The following is a 21,718-nucleotide window of genomic DNA, read 5'->3' on the forward strand; positions in this document are numbered from 1 at the left end:
ATTCTAGTCTAAACCAATTTACTTAATAATTTCTCAGAAACTGATCTTCCCCTTTCCAATAATTGTAGCAGAAGAGAGTCGAAATGTGTAATTCTGGCCCATCTGGTAGTTGCGGAGTTAAACATTGAAATTTAAAAAAAGAATTTTCTTCAACCCAAACTCACCTGCGCAAGGCGAATTATTCATGGCGTACCGAAGAGCGAATCCAAGACATATAAACGCGTCGAAAGTGTCTGGTCGATGAGGGTTCAACGTCGCGAGTTACGAAAGAAAAAGAAACATCGCGAGGCCGATGCGGCGGCGGCGTCCCCACCCGTCCTGCTTTGAGGCTCGCGTAAATTAGTTTGAGTGCATTTCACGGAACCGCAAAGTAGCGGGCCCCTAAGTAATGTAATCTCGTCGGCGGTGATGTCGCCGTTGCTCGTGGCTAAAGTTCCCGGTTAGGTACATAGGTGGAAGGCGGCAAAGTTGGGCAAAATGCAATCAGATTATATATTAAGATCAATAATTAAAAGGCAACTTTCGGTCGTTTGCAACTTGCTGCCTTTAATTACCAACTGCGAGGTTTGGCAATAAAGTTCGCGAGCTGATTGTTATGAAGACTGCGTTTATTATTCTTCAATTTTATTGTGATTCTCTTTAAAATATTCCATTCTTGAAGCTGTATACTTGCCAGTGTCTAATGGACACATCAAAATAATTTTGGTTATCTTGAAAACAAGATTGTTTAGTTGCTTATATGCTGGAAAGTTTTATCGAATATCATAAATATGTAAACAAATTAATAATCATTTGAACGGCGAGTGACCGCTGCAAATCATATGATACAACGGTAGAATTAACGGTCTCTAACTGAAAATCATATCATGCGTCACATCATCGGTTGTCCTAGGTTTACCCTTCGGAAAGGAACATTTCCCAAAATATTTAAGATCTTCCGCAAAAGAAGCTAAGTCACATATCGCACCTTTAAATACTCAGGAAAAAGAGAACTAAGTAAGTACTGATTTTTTGTTATTCGAATAAATAAACTATTTCTTCCCAATTTTATATTCCATATACGAAAGTTTGATATCTCCAAAATAACAACATTCGCCCTCAAATGGAAAAATGTATACATTTTTCTTCCACGAATAGGAAATAAAAAATATGAAATATAATTTGCGTTACTACACATGTGAACTGAATTCTTATTTCGATTCAATGTGCTTCGTCTCGATACCCTAATATCTCTGTTAGAGATTCAAAACCACGAGCAGCGGCGATTTCCAAGAGATTCTTTAATTTCTACAATGCAACACGAGGAGTCACAGCCTATTTAAAGCCTTTTAAATGTCTATGCATCCTTGTACCGACAGGGACTATTTCATCATTATGTATTCGCGACTTTATGTTTAATACTTCTAGAAGAATAGATTATTGCCTCTCGCAAAGTTATCTAACACGTGTCAGATGTTCTGAACGACAAGCTGCGTGCCCCTTTTCGCCAGAGGCATGGTCACTCATGCGCGCAAATAAAAGGTTTGCCAGCCAAAATAATGTATTCATGCACGTATCCCATTTGATCAATGACAAATCCGTTCAGTTAAACCGCCAACGAGAAAATTACTTAGTTCCAAGATTTCCGGAAGACGCCGAAGACGCCTTGAACACACGATCTCTAGAAATTGGCAGTCAGTCAGCAACGAGACTACATAAGCTCAAGAGCATTCCAAATTTACGTGTATACATTTACTGTACATTAATTCTAGCGACTAAGGTCGTTACATAAGCAAACTCCAAGAATCAGCCATCTATACAATCCACTGTAATTTTAATAAATAATCAAGTTATTTGGAGTTTACAGTCTCAAAACGTTACTATTGTGATACAGCTCCCTTGCACGGATCTCTCAATTAGAGATCGATCTAGAGGAGGAAGAGGTTAGAGACTGCTACCTAGACCCATGCACGGAATGACAACGGTTCTCCGGATATGCATCGAAGGGAGGACTCTCCGCGCCGCGCCGCGCCGCGCCGCAACGCGACGCGACAGGACGGGACGCGCGTATTACCGTGAAATAACCGGTGTAACGTGTGCATTCACCGTTCCTATTCGGAACTTTGTTCACGAAGTGATAACGGTCGACGTTTCATTGGCGCACCAGCGCAGGTAGACGTTACCTAGGTCCTTCGGGAATCATCAGGAAGGAGGTGAATGCTTTCCTGGGAGCGAAGTCGCGTTTTGGAACTGGCGAGAGTTTAGACCGACACTCGGTCGAAATTTCCATGGAAATTTATACCACTTCGAGCCGTAATAAGACCCCTGGCAGAGCGGAAAAGCAGTCCGACGCTGCGTTCCCGTGTAAATTTTACGGCCATTTAGCTCATTCGTTCGCGTTGTGTGAATAATTGGTGTATTCCGCTGGACTACTACATGCGTTCAATTCTGTATCCTTAAAATACGTATCTTCTACCATTGAATGTAGTAGTTTACATAGAGTGGGTCAAATTGAATGATTTTATCCTTGAAAACACACCATGTTGGATTTTAAGTTTGTTTAACACCAGAACTACCGTATCAGTCAAGACAACTGCTTTCGATTTTTCTCTTTAGCAATTATTATTAATATATTAACCGAATTCAATATTCGAAATGTTTTTGAAAGCAAATAGTTCCACTTGAACACTATAATGACTGTTTGAATCATCGTATTAACTGCTCAGTAGTTCTAGTGTTAATTAAATTGGATCGACAAGTTAGTCTTCGATGTGTGAAAGATTTTTGTTAAGGCTGTTGCGTCGCTAAATTTCTTTAGGAGGGTTATTGAGACACCTTCTGCGAGGCACATTGGAGCCCTGAATATTTTTTACCATAGCAGAAATAAAAGCCCAAGGAACCATTACTTCAATAATTTAGTCGTATTTGCTTCGGCACGTTTTGCCAGTTTTGTAGATTTACCATAACTTTAACTTACATCTGTTTGCCAGAAGTCGAGGCGATCCTTGGTTTTATTACTTGCTATGGTCAGTGTCAAGAACGTTCAAGACCCTTGCGTGGGTCACCCGGGGGCTGCAATCGGCAACCCCCTCCAGGATCACCGGTTGAGTCCCACTCGGACAAAGTTTGTACTCCCCTACCAAAAAAGGTTTATAAAAGCCCACGCAAGGTACAGAGAAGAGACACACAAGAAACATTTGGAACTAGACACACAAGAAACATTTGGAACTAGACACACAAGAAACATTTGGAACGAGATACACAAGAAACATTTGGAACGACACACAAGAAACATTTGGAACTAGACACACAAGAAACATTTGGAACTAGACACACAAGAAACATTTGGAACTAGACACACAAGAAACATTTGGAACTAGAGACACAAGAAACATTTTGAATAAGATACAAGACGGAACATAGACGTCGTTGTATACTCTCGCCGCTGACGATTATTATTGAACTAAGCAAAAATAAACACTAAAGTATTCTTCACTGAAGTAATTAGATACAGTCCACTTTCCAAACAGTTCGCACAAAGTTAAGTCGGCGTGCGACGTACGGGTTTCCCTATAAGATTTTCGAATAGAAAACGCGTACACAACACTTGGTCCTTCGAGCCGGATCTATTGCAAAGAGTTCGGAGAACTTCAGTGAGAAAAAATAAGTGTATAGTGCAGTAAACAACAAGTTACGTGCAAGTTCAATAATACCACGGAAACTCCAACGGGTTTCATACATTGGATCTTAGCCTCTGTACAAGGAGGGCAGATCAACAGCAACACCGTAGGACCACGCGTCGCCGGAGAAGCTGAGACATTCATAAGCAGCCGCATCGGACACCTCGAGCAAGGAAGCAGCCATATTTGGACACCTTAAGCGAGGAAGCAGCCGTCGGACCGTGAATAATCAAGGATCACAGATCGACGAATCATCAGCACATCAGACCGTCAGGGCAGAGCAGCAGTATCATCGCAGTGGACATCTCAGTCAAGGAAACAGCCGTTCGAACGAGAAAGGATTCACGAGCTGTATTAGACACTCAAACGCCGGTAGGGTGAGTCCACGAATCACCACATTCCAACCCACCTTCCCGTATTTGATAGCATCGATCTCGTTTATTTTCGTTGAATTATCGTTATCATTGCGACATGGCTAATCCACAAGAATCGACACAATTGAAGGGTCTTAAGAGACAGAGGAGATCGATTAAGGGACAATTGACGCGTATCGAGAATTATGTAAATGAGGGAGTACATTCCGATATTCATGAATTTCAAGTTCGTAAGGAAAGGGTAAACGAATTATTCAAAATATTTGACGGAATACAATCAAATATAGAATTAGAAGACGAAGTCTCAGATCATGAGCTTGAACGGGAACAATTCGAACGTAGTTATTTTAAGGTCATTAGCGCAATTAACGGTCACATTGAAGGATTACAATCTTCCGGTACGTCGACAAATCCTCTTAGAGCCACCGATTCGCCAAGCACAATAACAGTACGACAGGAAGGCGCCCTTTTACCAAAAATAGAAATCAAACCTTATAACGGGGACCCAATTGAATGGCATAGCTTTCATGATACGTTTAAAACATTGGTCCACGATAATCCCGACCTACCCGCGGTTCAAAAGTTTCATTTGTTAAAGAATGCGCTGCGTGGGGAAATAGTATCGGTAATTTCAGCCTTAAATGCCTCCGAACCCAACTACCTGGTAGCTTGGGATTTACTTCAAAAACGGTGCAATAAACCGCGGCAAATAGTGCACGCTCATTTAAAGGCACTGTTCGAACTAGCGGAGGTAACGCGCGAAACACCGGCGAATCTAAGATTTTTAGCGGAACAAGCTCAAATGCATGCCAAGGCGCTTGAAACGATAGGTTTGCCCGTAATGCAATGGGACGCGATACTAGTTTACCTCATAGGTAAGAAATTAGATAAAAATACGCGGCGCGGATGGGAACGAACTTTAGAGGACGATGAGATGCCAACTTTTGAGCAGTTATTGAAGTTCATAAACAAACAGGCACGGGGGGAGGAATTAGACAGGGATTTTTCGACCACTTCTAGAAGAAATATACATCAGGAACGTAGTCAAGGGGCGAGAATCAACTCTCGGGGTCAGACATTCCTGGCAACGACCAAGGCAAGGGATTGCGTCATGTGTAAGGATAGTCACGAGATCTATCAGTGCAAACATTTTCTACAAGCGACTATTCGCGATCGGTTAGAGCTAATAAAGCGAAACAAATTATGTTTAAACTGCTTTAGAGCGAATCATATGGCAATTAATTGTCAAGCTAGTGGTTGCAAAAGGTGCAACCAAAAACATAACACTCTATTACATTTCGATAAGGAACAAAGACCCAATGTTCCACAGGCAGGTATACAAATAGGACAAACGACAACGCCGGGAACAAGTGCAACCGCGTTAACGGTTACATATAATTCAGAGGTTTTATTGGGAACAGCAAAAATTAAAATTCTGGATAGGTTTAATCGGGAACATGACTGTCGCGTATTATTAGATGGAGGTTCACAAACGCACTTTATTACGGAGGAGCTCGCGGAAAAATTACAATTGCGCAAGCAGGCAATGAACGTGACGCTGTCAGGTTTAGGTGAGCAAGCCACTAGAGCTCAATACATTGTAAGAACCACGGTCAAGGCGCGTGGGAATCCCTTTTCGACGCAGGTATCGTTTGTAACTTTGCCGTCTATAACCGGACTATTACCGTCGCGACAGGTCAATCGGTCGAATTTACAGTTACCGCAAAATATACAACTAGCCGATCCGGACTTTCACAAACCCGGAAAAATAGACGCATTATTGGGGAATGTATTATTTTTTAAATTATTAAGCAGCGGACAAATTAAACTAAATAACGACAGAATTATTCTGCAGAAGACTAGATTAGGTTGGATAGTCACCGGCGAATCGAGCATACAAGCACCTTATATAGCACCGACGTCAGTGAAGGCATTTTATGCAAGTTTAGATAAAACGTTGAACAAATTCTGGGAGGTAGAGCAATTCACCGAAAGGAAATATTTTTCAGCGGAAGAAAGGGTCGCGGAGGGGATTTTTAAAGACACAACAGAACGAGAGGTAGACGGTCGGTATTGCGTTAGGCTTCCATTCAATGAAAGGCGACAGATATTAGGTAGTTCGCGAGAAATAGCATTACGGAGATTTTACGCATTAGAAAGGAAAATACATTTAGATAAGGGTCTGTTAAAAGGTTACACAGAATTCTTAAGGGAATATGAGCAGTTAGGGCACATGACCCAAGTCAACGCAAACGAGGCAGCCGACGGTTTTTACCTGCCGCACCACGCGGTAATAAAGGAAACGAGTGAGACGACAAGGGTTCGCGTAGTATTCGACGCCTCCGCGAAAACCTCCACCGGTATTTCGTTAAATGATACACTATTAAATGGGCCTCAGTTACAACAGAGTTTATACAAAATATTTCTCCGATTCCGGTCTCACACGTATGTATTAACAGCAGATATTGAGAAGATGATTCGCCAGATTAGATTACACCCTGAGGACAGAATCTACCAACGCATCTTATGGCGTGAATCACCAGACAAACCAATTAGGACGTTTCAATTAAACACAGTAACATACGGAACAACATCAGCTCCATTCTTAGCAGTACGTTGTTTGCAACAGTTAGCAGACAACGAACGCGACAAATTCCCCATAGCAGTCGGAATTTTTAAAAGAGACTTTTACATGGACGACTTGATAACCGGGGTTGAGACTCGCGAATTAGCTTTAAAATTAAGAAATCAAGCAATCGGGTTAGCAAGGCTAGGAGGGTTTAATTTAAGACAATGTGACCCGTGTAGTGACTGTAAAAACACAATTAGGGACATATAAGCGAAGTGTTAAAAAACTCGCACCACTACCATTCGATTAAGAGTGACAAGGGGAAACAATCCTCCACCCTATCAAAGACACTGTCGCGATTCCATTCTAAGTTATAAGTTTGAACTATTATTAAGTGTATGTAACTAGCAGCAAACTGTCAATTGTATTTATCGCATTACTATTAGCATTGTCCATATTGTAATTTTGTTGAACGTAACCGTTCAAGGGGGCCGGTGTGTTGCGTCGCTAAATTTCTTTAGGAGGGTTATTGAGACACCTTCTGCGAGGCACATTGGAGCCCTGAATATTTTTTACCATAGCAGAAATAAAAGCCCAAGGAACCATTACTTCAATAATTTAGTCGTATTTGCTTCGGCACGTTTTGCCAGTTTTGTAGATTTACCATAACTTTAACTTACATCTGTTTGCCAGAAGTCGAGGCGATCCTTGGTTTTATTACTTGCTATGGTCAGTGTCAAGAACGTTCAAGACCCTTGCGTGGGTCACCCGGGGGCTGCAATCGGCAACCCCCTCCAGGATCACCGGTTGAGTCCCACTCGGACAAAGTTTGTACTCCCCTACCAAAAAAGGTTTATAAAAGCCCACGCAAGGTACAGAGAAGAGACACACAAGAAACATTTGGAACTAGACACACAAGAAACATTTGGAACTAGACACACAAGAAACATTTGGAACGAGATACACAAGAAACATTTGGAACGACACACAAGAAACATTTGGAACTAGACACACAAGAAACATTTGGAACTAGACACACAAGAAACATTTGGAACTAGACACACAAGAAACATTTGGAACTAGAGACACAAGAAACATTTTGAATAAGATACAAGACGGAACATAGACGTCGTTGTATACTCTCGCCGCTGACGATTATTATTGAACTAAGCAAAAATAAACACTAAAGTATTCTTCACTGAAGTAATTAGATACAGTCCACTTTCCAAACAGTTCGCACAAAGTTAAGTCGGCGTGCGACGTACGGGTTTCCCTATAAGATTTTCGAATAGAAAACGCGTACACAACAAAGGCTACTATCAAGAAAATGAATTAATCCTTTTGGTATTTTTTTCTCAATGGGATGGATTATTAACTTTTTTGATAAAACAAGAATCTTTGATGTGTAAGACATTTTTCTGAGGCAATTGTCAAGGAAATTTTCGATATTTTTTAAGCAGAACGGATTATTATGATTTTTAATTCGAACAACTATTATTTAATAAGAATATTAGTAACATTCAAAAAATGAAAGAAATGTTAACGAAGGATTTGTAAATTTATACGGAAAGTCAAAATGATAGGTACGTACTTGACTTCGGATGATATTAATTGTAACAGTTTATTTAGATCACCCTGCATAAAAGGTAATATAGTATCATCTGAGTGTTTTATAATATTATGGACGTCCTGTTATCCAACGACACTAAACATATACTAAATGTACAAAAAAACAAATAAGCGATGGTTATTTCAAAACTTCAGAACTCAAATAACAGTGACTTATCCGCTTGACCAAAAACAATCGACACTTTTACGCATTTCATCAAATCGACGTTGAAATAATTTCAATTGAAACAAACTTTTTTTAGTTGCAATCAAATTTGAAATAATCAATAGATTTTTTCTATTACAACACTGGTTCTTTCGTTTCATTAGTTAATAAATCATAAATCTCAAAACTGATAAATTTTTTAACAAAAATTACTACGCATTCTTATTATAAAAAATTCCCTAGCGTAAAAATATGATATTCTTTAATTTTTATGATATTTGCACAGAAAATAAGTTTAAAAAAATATTTGACATGTATGTTTTTATCTATCATATATATTAAATGGGTCGAAAGCAATCCTCGAAACGAAGAGCTGAAACTATATCTTTCTATAGAAACAGAGAGGTCAGAAAAAACTTTTAAATTGTGTGGTTTTAAATCGGGAATTCAATCACATAAAAAACTTTCAATCCTCAACTGTGAGAGTTGTTTTCTCCTTTTCAGTATAAATGACAACCAATAAAAAATATTATTTCACTTGCCAAATGAAAATGTTCATATTCATTTCATGCATCCAATCAAAATCTTTTAGTAACGTAATAATAGCATAAAGCAAGACGTGCAGTACTGAGTAATTAAAAATTTGCTACGAATTATATTTACATTGTTTAAAAAGAAAATAAATAACGTTCATCAAAAATACAAAAAATGTGCACAATATTCAATATGTTAATACAATTAATCATTAAATCTCTACTTAACCCTGCTGCGTTTTGAAGTTCAACAACGATTTCACTTTCTAAGTACCATTTCCTTTGTTTCATAATTCTCGGTTCAATTTAAGCATGCATCTGAATTTAACACTAGATTTTCGGGATCCGTCAATTTGATAGATAATGAATTTGGTAAACGTACTGTTTATCAAATGTATGTTATGGTAACAGTTTGTCTCGAGTTGGATTAATGCAATTAGAACAAGTATCCTAATTCTTTGGTTTTGATTCTCTAATTTCCAAAGTCTATGTTAACGTACTACACCTACTTTTCTAAGAACAATAGAATAAACGATACAATAAATGTCCGTAAATCTGTTTCTAAGAACAGTATAAAAATATTACATGTTATTAAGCTGTGTGTTTTTAGCTTTTTGATAATATCTCGGATGTACAGATAAACTGAGAATAGCGGTAGGGTAAACACGTTAACTGCTATAACGGTCATTAATAACCGACGCTTCTAAATTACTTAACTCCATGACCTACAAAATCGTGTCACGCTCGTGACGAAAATTGTAAACAAAATTTTACGAATTATTATTATTCATTTTGTCTGAATATAAATTAAATATTACTCTTCTATTATGAATCGTTGACCTTTTGAGTAAATATAGACATAGAGTAAACATCAACATTTCTACTTTTTCTAATAAATTGTTAACGATGAAGTAGTTGTGTTGAACATTAAGAAATAAATAATAAGGCAAGGGATTAGAAACAGTTACACTATGTATGATAATTGTGTTGGATACAAATGTTCAATAACGTAAGCAAGTTGATAATAGTGCAATGTAGGGATTGTAGTAGTAAATAATTAATGACTATTCCTATTGATTTTTGTTACGAAGGTATCAGTGTTATGTAAAACGCTCAAGATCATCGTGCCAGTTAACGTGTTAAATATTATAAATATAATCTAGTATCACAAAAATGAACCTTCCTTTATCCAAACACTTATATCGCTCTATAAGCGTAATATACATGTCAAGGGCATATCGTCATCAAAATGACAAACCAACATCAACAACTACGAGAGACAACAGCGTAGCACTGGTTTTCGTAATGTATAAACTTATCGTGACTTAATAACGTTCCGCCATTGCGCTAGTTTCCCTACGCCATTGCAATTAAGGACTGTTTCAGCTGACACGTTTTGATTCTCCCGAAATGCATTGTAATTTGCGTCCTGTTACGTTGGACCGAGGTCGACTGTTTCATTCAAGTTTGAAAGTCACGTCGTCTAAGCTATATAAACTGCTCTCCGCTAGGATGACGACATTTCACCGATTTAAATGCATCTGTATTTATCTGTGTGCCTTTCTTTTTTAACGACATTACGCGCGACGCTATCAGATGAACACGTAGTTCGAAATGACTTTTAAAGATTTCCGATTCCGCGAAACGCAAGCTTAAGAAACAGTTTGTTCCTTTTAGCTTCCAAGACGTTTGTACTCGAATGTTCTTCATGATGTTTATCTTTGTTTATATACAAATTAATAAATCTATGAAAATCAATAAAATTTGAGGGAGTTCAATTTAATTTTAGAAATGAGTATCTGCTTAAAGAGATTTTTAGGATATTGATTAAAATTTTATTAATAAGAATTGTATATATTGATAAATAATATCATTCACGCGTGATTGAAACTTCAACTATGTACGATTTAAAAAAAAAGTTGGATTTTTACAGCATGGAATATTTCGGATACTTTGAAAAATATATTTTCAAGTCTCAAATTTGAGGGCTGTTTTTATCTACTTAATATGAACGATGGCCAAGAAAAACAGTACGTAAATTTTACCAAATTGCGTGCTAGTTTAATTACATCATTTTGATCATCAACCATTGATATGTACTGAAATAAAACACCCTATCGTTGTAGATACTAACTTACGACAATCTAATTTAACCAAGATTACATAAAATGTTATAAACTACTCGAACTATTTAAAAAACAGTATAAATAAATACAATTATTCATAGATTTCTATAAAGCACAACGAGCATTCTAATCTTAATAAAGAAAATAAAAAACATGAAACTATAAATACTTATTTAACCCCTTGCCTTACAATCTCGTGCGAGATTTTGAAACAGTAATAAATTAGAACATGTAAAAGTCATTCTACTGCTCTGAGTTAAAATTAAATGTAATTTTTTCATTACAAACTCTTAATCTTTGTAATGATTATAAGTACAAAAAGAGCATGAAATTCTGTGCCTTTTTTAACAAATCACTAATAATAAAACAATTATAACGCTCGCAGTTCCACTGGTTAAAACTGTTTATCGTTAATAATGCACTAGTAAAACAAACAATTACATGCTCTTTCTTTGTCTAGATTTACTCTAAACCATACAAATTGTTAACGAGAAACCTAAAGTTTCCGTTGAACTCCAAAGAACTGAATAACATTTATATTTTAAAGCACATTACAAATCTTCGCCACGAGTCTGACACGACATTGTAAGGCAAGAGGTTATAATAATTTTCTTCGAAAACTAAAGATTCGCCGAATAAATCATTCTACCCGAGGAAAGCTGCAGCATGGTATTTGTTGACAGAAATTATCATGAACATGATTGAACATTACCTTTAACGAGTTCCCAGCAGGGCTTCCAGTTTCCTCGAGGAACTGGGAACAAGGTGGTCGACGGGTTTCCGACCGTTACGTTACAAGTCTCTACTCGCGACGCGAGTTGTACCGAGCCAAGTCGGTACAACATGTCGCGAGAGGAAAGGCATGCCCATGTCTTATCCGTGGCGCCAATTTCTGGAGTCCCTCGGCGATGTCCGAAGCGAAGAATCGTGTTCAACACGACTGTCTTGTCGCGTTCGGTCGCAGCTGCGAAACTGACTGACCTGGTTCCCTTTTTCTCGACCGACTTTGCTGTGCTACCCTTTAACTAATGAGCTGCATTACAGTAGAACTTTCGAACATTCTAATGTACGTAGAAACATTATGTTATGTTTACTGAGCTTTCGAAAATTTCTGGGTTCGGTGGCATAGTTTTCACTGTTGAGACTTTCAAATTCGATACTGTGTTGCTTTAGGAAAGGTTTTCTATATTGTTAAATTATAAAGTTTTCAAATGGGGAAAGAAATTACGAAATATATAATTTACCAATAAAGAAATTAGGAAGTCCAGAAACAAATATTACTAATTTTATTTAAATTAAGAAATTCATGTAAATTTTAATACTATTACAAATATTGTTCTTTTTTAACTATAGCGTGATCACTATGAATCAAAATAAATGTTTCTTATATAACAATATTTTCATTGGAACAGTCGATTAGAGAAAAAAAATAATCTATAATAGACACCATTGAATATTGGTAAATGGGAAAATAAACGATTCTAATTTTAAATTTAATTGTTTTATAACTATTTATATAGAAACTCGTTTTATTTTTGCTGTGATTTTAATTAAATATCTAATAGATCACCTACACTCCGACACAATCATGTATTTCGACTACTTCTATTTATGAACGAATAAAAGATAATAAGTAACTTAGATAATGCTTTTCAATCCGTTACTTTACGATTTCCCTCACAAGTGTTTTCATCAACGTTAGCCTATTCTTAATCATTTCTCAGAAGGGAAGGAAGTTCCATGTTTATCGGACTATATTTACTGTGTATATTAAATACTACTAAAACTTTATCTATTGAATATTATGAATATTAAACACTAATTTATATTTACATAAAAGAAATTAGCATCACTCCAATTCATTAAATGCAGTTTTAAATCTTTATCATATGTAATATTTCCAACTACGTGGTAACACACGAGAAAAAAACTGTTATGACAACAAGATACGTACTTATAGGTATAAAAATAACAAAATAAGGAAAACAAACAAAATAAACGCAACTAGCAAAATAAAATTCTTCTCAAGTCTCGATGTAGTATATTCCGATGTCTGAATTATATAGAGGCGTCGTGGTCACCACACAACAAATTGAACGCACTATTTCTAGTGAATCAAACCACCGATCACCCATATGAATAAATATGACTTGAAATAGTCACGCGAAAATACACGATTCTTCGTAAAGAATTCAATGATTTTAAAGTTACATCGATTCGTTGAACCCTTCAACCGCCATGTCACCCGAATTTAGACGACACAACTTTCTACATAGACCTTAAAATGAATTTTCTCGATAACACACGGAACGAACCAAATTGTGTTATATCTATGAGGCACAAGAAAGTTGATAGAGAAATCCTTATGAAAAGTTTTGACTTTTCATTTTCTATTTCCTCAAGAAAATTACTTTGATCATATGAACAATTTACTGAGTACCGATTTAGCGAGCAACATGTTAACACTAGGTTTACAGATGTTTATTATGCAGTTTATTCTAATGTTCCTGGAACAATTGATGTTCGTATATTTAGATCTCGGAAATTATAGGTTCAAAAATAGATAATCAGGACGCGTATTCTTGCAACTGCATCGATCAAAATCCACATGAACACTTAAACTATTAACTGTGAAATTTAGCTTCGAAAGTCTCTTATTGTGCGCGCAATAAAATCGAACAATAAAGCGTATATTCGTCAAATGCAGAATAAAGGCACTTATATTATATATTCTGACGAAAAACTAAAGCAAAACAAAGAAAAATTACATGTTTATCTGAAAAATGCGTAACTGATTGTTGAAAGGGTTAGTGTCATTTTGAGTTTTAAGACAACGTGTATCCTCGTCAAATGCAATTAACTGGTTAACACGTTGACTGCTGCATGTAGTCACCAATGACCGGAGCTTCCAAATTCCTCGCAAACAATTACAATAATATTATATATTATAAGAATAAAAATATAATTATAAGAATACGAATATTTAGTAACATAAGCAGCTAGGTAATAGCGTAATGTAACTACAGTGATATCAAACCATTAATAATTATGTCTAATACCATTTGCCTTTGTTATAGACGAATAAGTATTACTACACAAAACGCTAAAAATTCTCGTGGCAGTCAACGTGTTAACGATTAATGTTTATAATATTCAACATGTGTGGAATTGACGCGTTCCGTAAACCTAATGTTAAGAAAATGGGGAAGGGGAATCGCATAGACGGCCGATTCTATCAAATTATACGGCAGCTTTCGAGCAGCAGTTACGACAGCCCTTCACAGGGCTGGGCATATAGGTAGGTAGACAGGTGATTGAAGTTGCAAGTGGCCAGCCAATTTGCGAATCTCGAGTAGGTATTGCGGTCATGCAGATGCTCGGCTATCCATCCATCCGGCAGGTTTGAAAACGCAAGAGCAAAGCCTTCCTGAATCAGCCAATAATGAACGGACGTGTACCCGGTCGAGGGCAACTAAGACCACCCAAATGGTGTCTAAGGATATTGAAACTTAAAGGGAACTGCACCGTACACGATTGCCCGCCCTCGAAGAAGAGTATAATCTCATAAGGAAGCTTACTCGTTTCTTGATGGGCCCTCGAGAAACCCTGAAGAACGCTGATATCGCTTCGAGGCCTTTCACTGCGCAAGGAATCATGTAGTTTGGCAATTTTGGTTTCAACTCTTCCACGTTTCATAGAACTTCAATGACGGAAATTGTTGTTTGTCGTGGAACTGATTAGTTCTGATTAGATTTTGAGGAGATGAATGGCAAATTTACTTTCTGTATCGGGAAGTGAAGGATTATTGGACATTGCGAAGGATGTTGCTGCAGGGATACATCACTGGTAAGACACGTTACTAAAGTAACGTGAAGTTAGTAAGAAAGACAGTTCTTATTTCGGTACAATCTCAGTTTTACACGGTTAAACAATTTATTACTGAATGAATATTGTCAACTGAATAGAAAACTTTCGGTTTGAATAGAAAGGTTTAGTTTTGGTAAACTTTTAGTGTTAATTGAACAACGTGTAAATCTTAACTAAACATTATTTCTGGTATATTTTATGAATTTCCAATTAATATTGAATCAAATTTGAATTTAAGTTTACTTCTTCAATAATATATACTTTGTTTTAACATTGTTATAAATATCATTGTTATTAAAAATAAACAGTTTCTTGTATGTTTGTAATTGCGTCACAATAGAGCTCATTTGGAAAGTTCATTTGTAGTTCCGTAATGTAAAGTATTTTTCGTAGAGATTGAATTTTTTTTAGACCTTTTTTCCCTCGGTCGTTCAAATAATACAGAACGGGAAGTACCATATGCGTACGATATACGGGTGGTCCCATTTTAATCTTCCCAGACAAACATCATGAAAAATATGGCAGACACGAAAAAACTTTTTCAATTAATATTTTGGGATGTTAATATTTCCATACTGTACTTACGTTTATTTGCACGTACGATAATCATGAAACATTTGTAGAAATTATGTTTTTAAATGGGAATGTATGTTTCTTATTACATATTGTAATATTTTTATATTTAATCTTATAAACATTTTAGAGATATTAATAATAAGTCTTTTTGTTCCCTGGTGAACATATGCACTGAATTAGACGAATTAATTACTAACTTCTGTAGTATCGAGAATATTTATTGTAGGATGAATGGTTTGTTGTGCGTGCGTAAGGGCGACCAGGTCGTATTGCGACGGACCGGCGCCGGGATGTTTGGGAAATAGTGTGACTGCGTTTAGACAATTTCGAGTGGCTGAAAGAATGCGAGGAAGAGTGTCTGGAACTGAGCGACTGAACCGTGAGAAAAGTGTGTACGTGACTGCGTGAGTTTTGACCATGGACGAAAGATGCGAGTAGAACATTTTTGGTGCGAGAGTCGTGTGTTGTATTTTACGTGTTGTCCGTATTGTTTCCTTTATCTTATTAAATATATTGTTGTTTTCCTAATTCTCTTTTTACTAAAGATCCACATTTTCATTATCATCTAATAGTAAAACCACCACCATATATTATACTTCTAATACAAAAAATATGGAAATATTTGTCCATTTCGACGAGATTTTGGTAGAAAGTAGGTAATAGAACCATATTTCACAAAGTTTCTTATTTTTCCAAGCACTATTCATATTGACAAATTAAAAATAACGTTCACAGTTGGAAATGTGAAACATATTTGCTCAAATATTTTGGAAATTACTGCTGAAGTTATTTCAAAAGCAGATCTTCGAATTTTGTTCTAACTCTAATACTTTCTAACATAATTGTCTAAACATATTTCTCACACCCAACTCTAAGATCAATCATTGTTCCTTCAAAATGAATAGTAGTTAATGAAAAGAAAGCGTTGAATATCCTTTTGCATACTAATATTTATCAAAATGTTACAAGAATCAACATACATCAGATAGTAACGATGCCTCTGTAAGCTAGAGAAATTCAAATCAAACAACCGTTAAAACTTAATATTTCGCAGATGACTTGTTAAAAAACTACAAATGTTTATGTTCTGGACAGATTTCATCCAGAAGAATATTTAACAGAAAACATAAATTCCCCTTAAAGCTCTTAAAAAACTCAAAGTCAACAAATGAAAATATAATCCGCCCAATACCTTTCCCTTTCATCGCAAACGTTTTCATTCGTCTTCCACCCATTATCCCCTATTAAACAATTATAGAGTTAACCATTTATAGCGCAGTTAGTTCCCGAAATAAGTGACTCGGTAGATGACCATCGGATAACCATCAGAAATCACTGATAACCAGAAATTACCTTGAGCCCGTAGGTAAGTTTAGAGCCAGTATAGAACCGATCGATTTCATTCTGGCCAAGGAGGCTAGGCAAAGGTTGTTGGACACCCCGTATATGTGCGGGCACATACCAAGGCGGGGTGCTCGGTAGCTGCGTGAGATACAAGGGGTTGTATATCAAGGAGCCACGCCTAACACGAGAACCACTTCCGGTCTAGACACGCGAGCTTGCCAGGCCAGCAAGCCCAGGCCCAGGCTTCAGCCTCGAATCGGTTCCCTAAATACGTCGGCATTTACAACCTCCGCCGATCCACCTATTCTCCAGACCGTGCCCACTACGAATTGAGTCCTTCAGACGAGAGCGGAACACGATTCGCCTCGACGGTGATATCCTCACGTGACTACGCGCCGATTGAAATCTTGAGGAAGAAAGCCGCAGCCGGGATCGGACATGGCTGGTAAGCATATAGGGCCGAGAAAAAGATTCGATGACAGACCGGAGATATGGATCTGTGTACGGACCTCTCTTTTATGACTTACTCTTTGTGTAACTTACGATTAACACTAAAACTACTGAGCAGTTAAAGTGACTAATTTATAATTTTCTGTAAAAATTGGGATATTACGTTTCTTGGGGTTCGAAGGATCGTCCAGTCTTGTATCAAATACAGAAATTTAATTAATACTAAACGTACCAGCACTTTATATAGAACTATTCCTATAAAATAAAGGTAAACAAATCAGACGACCAATTTTTTTTTAGTAAAAACTTAGACAAAAACTGAATAATGAATTAATTAGAAAATATAAGAATTATAATATAAGGAGTTAAATGGATGAAAGAAAATACAAAATTTTTAATGAAATTTTAAAACCGATCTTTTGACCGGTTGCGGCACGTTTAGTGTTAATAATCTTTCACAAACGCGCCTCCGTAATTTGAATACTTAGGAAATAAGAACTCTGAAATGGGTCAATTTGAGGCGTCCGGTAGTTTTAGTGTTAATAAATTTTCGACAGGATGAAGAATTTATTTTTATTATAAATTTATGTTAACCTTTGAATGATAATGTTAACAATAAAACATGATGTTGTACTTCGAATTGAAAGAAACTAGTGATAGGAGTATCCATTAGAAATTGCAGTTTTAGTTTCACTTACAAATCTTGATAACCCCGATTCGATGCAGATTTGGAGATTTGTTTTTGTTTGATGTACACAAACATGATGGTCCATTTTAATGTATAAATGCAATTATTTCTGGAACTTTTTGTTATTTAATGGTCTCCAATGCAATTTTTTTCTGTTTTCAAAAGGGAATCATTCGGTACACTTGTTTCCGGGTGGATGTGTGTGTGAGAAACGAAGATTACTAGATATTTTTTCATGTAACGAAACAGAAAAAATTGTTGTCGTGAATATTTTTAAATCACAAATAGTTTCGGAAACAATTGCATTTATGTGTTAAAGTGGAACCTTCTACATACTTACGTCAAACAATAAATTATCTCGTGGATCATTATATTGAGTTGCTGCCAGAATTTGTAATTAAAATTAATGAATACTCGTATCGTAAGTTTCTTTTAATTTCAAATAACTCACCATTTTTCATTATTAATATTGAAATATTACAGTAAATGTAGAATAATGAAAATGGACTTGGTTTCTTTTTTGAAAAGTTATTAAGAGTAAGCTATATAAAGAGGTTATACGTAAGTTTTGAAATCAATTTTGTGTATTAGATTTCAATTAAGCTAGTCTACATCGATAGCAAATAAATTATTGATAAGCTGAATGTTGAATAATATTAATGATAAATGAACTTTGCTCAATAATAGAAATGAAGTCTTATAACAAAATAATTCCATATATTCTAAGGAACAAAATGTCTAATTGTCATGTATAACAGTCATTCAATAAATCGTGCAAACAATATATAAAAATTATAATAAATTGATGTTTAACATAAATGAAATGATGATAATTATAAGTTGACAAAAAGTTCTGTCAAGAAATTTTCCTACACATTCACAAGCTTATAGATCTTTTTTATAATCTGCAGGCAGTTTACGAGGAAATTGAATCTGAAATTCGATTAACATGCATGCACCTGGTCGTGAAAATTAAGTAGTTATCATATCAGTCAACGTGAACAAGAATATTATTATTATACAATACTGCAATACGATTAACCCATTTATGTAATTTAAACGATAAACAATTAAATGTCTATTACTGGCTATACAACCATAAAAAGAGAAAATCTATTATACATACGGTTTTTAGAACTAATTATTAATAATTAACTAATTATGGCACAGTCAAATCAGGAGTTATAATTGCTAGAATTTAACTAGAATGAAAGATACAAGAAATATAGCAGAGGAAAATCGACACTTATACATTAAAAAGGTCATTGCAATGCACATCACATCATATAATTGTTTTTGCATAACATGCATATAGAAATAAATGAGAAATAACTACATTATACATCCATCTATCTAATATCAACAAGTTACAGTCAGCATTTCAATAAAAAGTTTACTAGCAGAACTAAAATTGCATTCATCATATAAGCAAATTATATTTTCAATATTTTAGTGTCGAAAATATTTTCAGGGTATAAGGTGAATACATATTTAAATATAAATATAAATATAAATATAAATATAAATATAAATATAAATAATTTATGTTAAAATAACAAATACTTACCTTTATATAATTTTAATTAGTTAGTTATTGATACATTTGTCTCAAATATAGAAATTATCCTCTAAAATCATATGTCACGAATGCTAATCATCATTCCTTTTTCGAAATGATTAATCGCTATCACCGTTAAAGTATTTGCCTAACAAATGCAAAATACACTGAGCACAATATTGTGATTATAGATGGTGCAGTGCATGCGTGCAAGGTAAACAATAAGAAAGAACGAAAGGATCGGTTTATTGAATACATACGTTCCTTTTGCTTGTTAAACCGATGTCCCTGAACAGATTAAGTCTCCTCGGATACATGGAAATAGAAACACATATCAATCGGGTGTCCTCTATTTGCCGAATCAAACCGCTTCTGTGTTTCCCTTCTGTGCAGATGGAAATGCTGCCGAGTCCGTGGGGAACTCTTTTATGGACTTTGCAGCGACTGATGCTTTCCAAATAGTTTGGATGGCAATCCAAACCAATAGGACGGAATAGAATCGAATGGAGGTCAGACCCACCTCCAAAATAGAGCTTGTTTCGAAAATTCATTGGCAGTTCTGCGGGTCAAAGTATCTTTCATGCAGATTGAAGCGATCTCCTTTTTCCCCCTACGCCGTTCAAATAATATTGAACGAGAAATACCAAATGCGTACAATATATATTACGTCCCATTTCCTAATATCGCCGGTCAAATATCTCGAAAGATATGAACGGCGAAGAGAAACGTTTCGGAAACTCCACGAAAGTCAACCCCCAGTTTTTTAGTGGAAATCGTTTGAAACTTTTAGGTTAATTCTTGAAGTATTTCTTAAAGTAATCGCAAGGACGAACAAGTTTTATCAAATTTATCGTTATGCGTTCTTCTTGGTATAACATTCAGTATAAACGTTTCTGTTTACTTTTCATATTTTTCGGAACTTCTGCCTGGTGAATTTGAAATTGGACACTCTCTATATGTATGATGTATACAAGAAATGTAAAATTGTAAAAAAGAATCTTTGAGGATTATTATACAGAATGTTTCAGTTCATTGAGGAGAGAATAACAGTGTATTCTATACCAAAAAACAATAAAAACGTTTATATAAACACTTGTTCGAATTGATCATATTTTCGAGTTATAACTAGGTTAATAGAATAGTTGAGCCAACTTCGTCTATCTATTTACTAATTAATCTTAATATTTATCATAGAACCTTATACTTCTGATTTGTAACCACTGTTTTGTTAGCATCTCTTGACTGAGCACGTGTCTAATGGCATCAAGAAGTTGATCATTAGCGTGTGTCCAGAAGCAAAGTTGTCATTTCAAACATTTCTTCTGAAGACGAACAAAACTTTTCTGTAACTCAAAAACAATAGTACATATGTTTATATGATTTTCTTACTGTTTTCATATACAAAATTCATTCCCAAGAAGTGTCCCCAATGGACTAGAACATCTTGTATGGTAGGTGGTTTCCAAACTTTGTTATTACACTCACCTTTAAAAAGTATCTAATCTTCACATCTCCCTCCTTTGTTTTATAAAATAATACAGACACATTTTTAGATGGCAAAATATGTATTAACCTTCTATAGGCCTGTGTGACTTTGAAGTCACATATCAATATATTGGCATCTTATTGATTTATTCCATTTTGCATAGCAAAGTGGTGAATAAAATAAAGCAATTAATTAACTTATTGTTAACCGATTATTTCTTTCTGAACTGTGATTGATCTAGCTGCTTTGTTATTAATAATTTATTGAAAATAAGAAAAATTCCAGTCGTATTCAATGCCAACGTGTGTTCTAAGATATAATCACTGATAACACAGGAATAATATGTTATTTGCATTCAAATAAATTCCAAAATATTTATATTTGTCAAATTTTATTTGAAATCTTCATTAATTCAGGAAAACAAATTTGGCCTATAGAGGGTACAAAAAATGAAAAAAAAACGTAATTAACAGAATAATAATCTTTCGCATCTCCTTCTGTACTAGTTCACGCCTCCTAGTTTGGAAATCGCTGTATTACGCTAATATACAGTTCTTCATAAATGAAAGTGTGTATGAAATGAGTTAGTGAAGACGAAATTGTGATGTAACATTGCGAGGACGTACTGATTCAATAGCTGTACTTACACGAAACCAGGAAAAATCCGTTGCATGTATTGGGCACACACTCGCAGCACGATTAATCACTTCTCGC

At 35.6% G+C, this 21,718-nt stretch overlaps 2 protein-coding genes across 4 annotated transcripts in view; both read right to left on the reverse strand.

Annotated features, from left to right (window-relative positions):
• Positions 1 to 21,718, reverse strand: part of LOC116433167 (E3 ubiquitin-protein ligase MIB1-like) — a 411,486-nt gene that overhangs the window by 382,031 nt on the left and 7,737 nt on the right. The window lies entirely within an intron of this gene.
• The window catches only part of LOC116430223 (mind bomb 1), a 676,416-nt gene that overhangs the window by 134,181 nt on the left and 520,517 nt on the right, over positions 1 to 21,718 (reverse strand). The gene's annotated exons all lie outside the window — the stretch shown is intronic.

Source organism: Nomia melanderi, chromosome 1 (assembly GCF_051020985.1).
Source record: "Nomia melanderi isolate GNS246 chromosome 1, iyNomMela1, whole genome shotgun sequence".
Lineage (NCBI taxonomy): Eukaryota > Metazoa > Arthropoda > Insecta > Hymenoptera > Halictidae > Nomia > Nomia melanderi.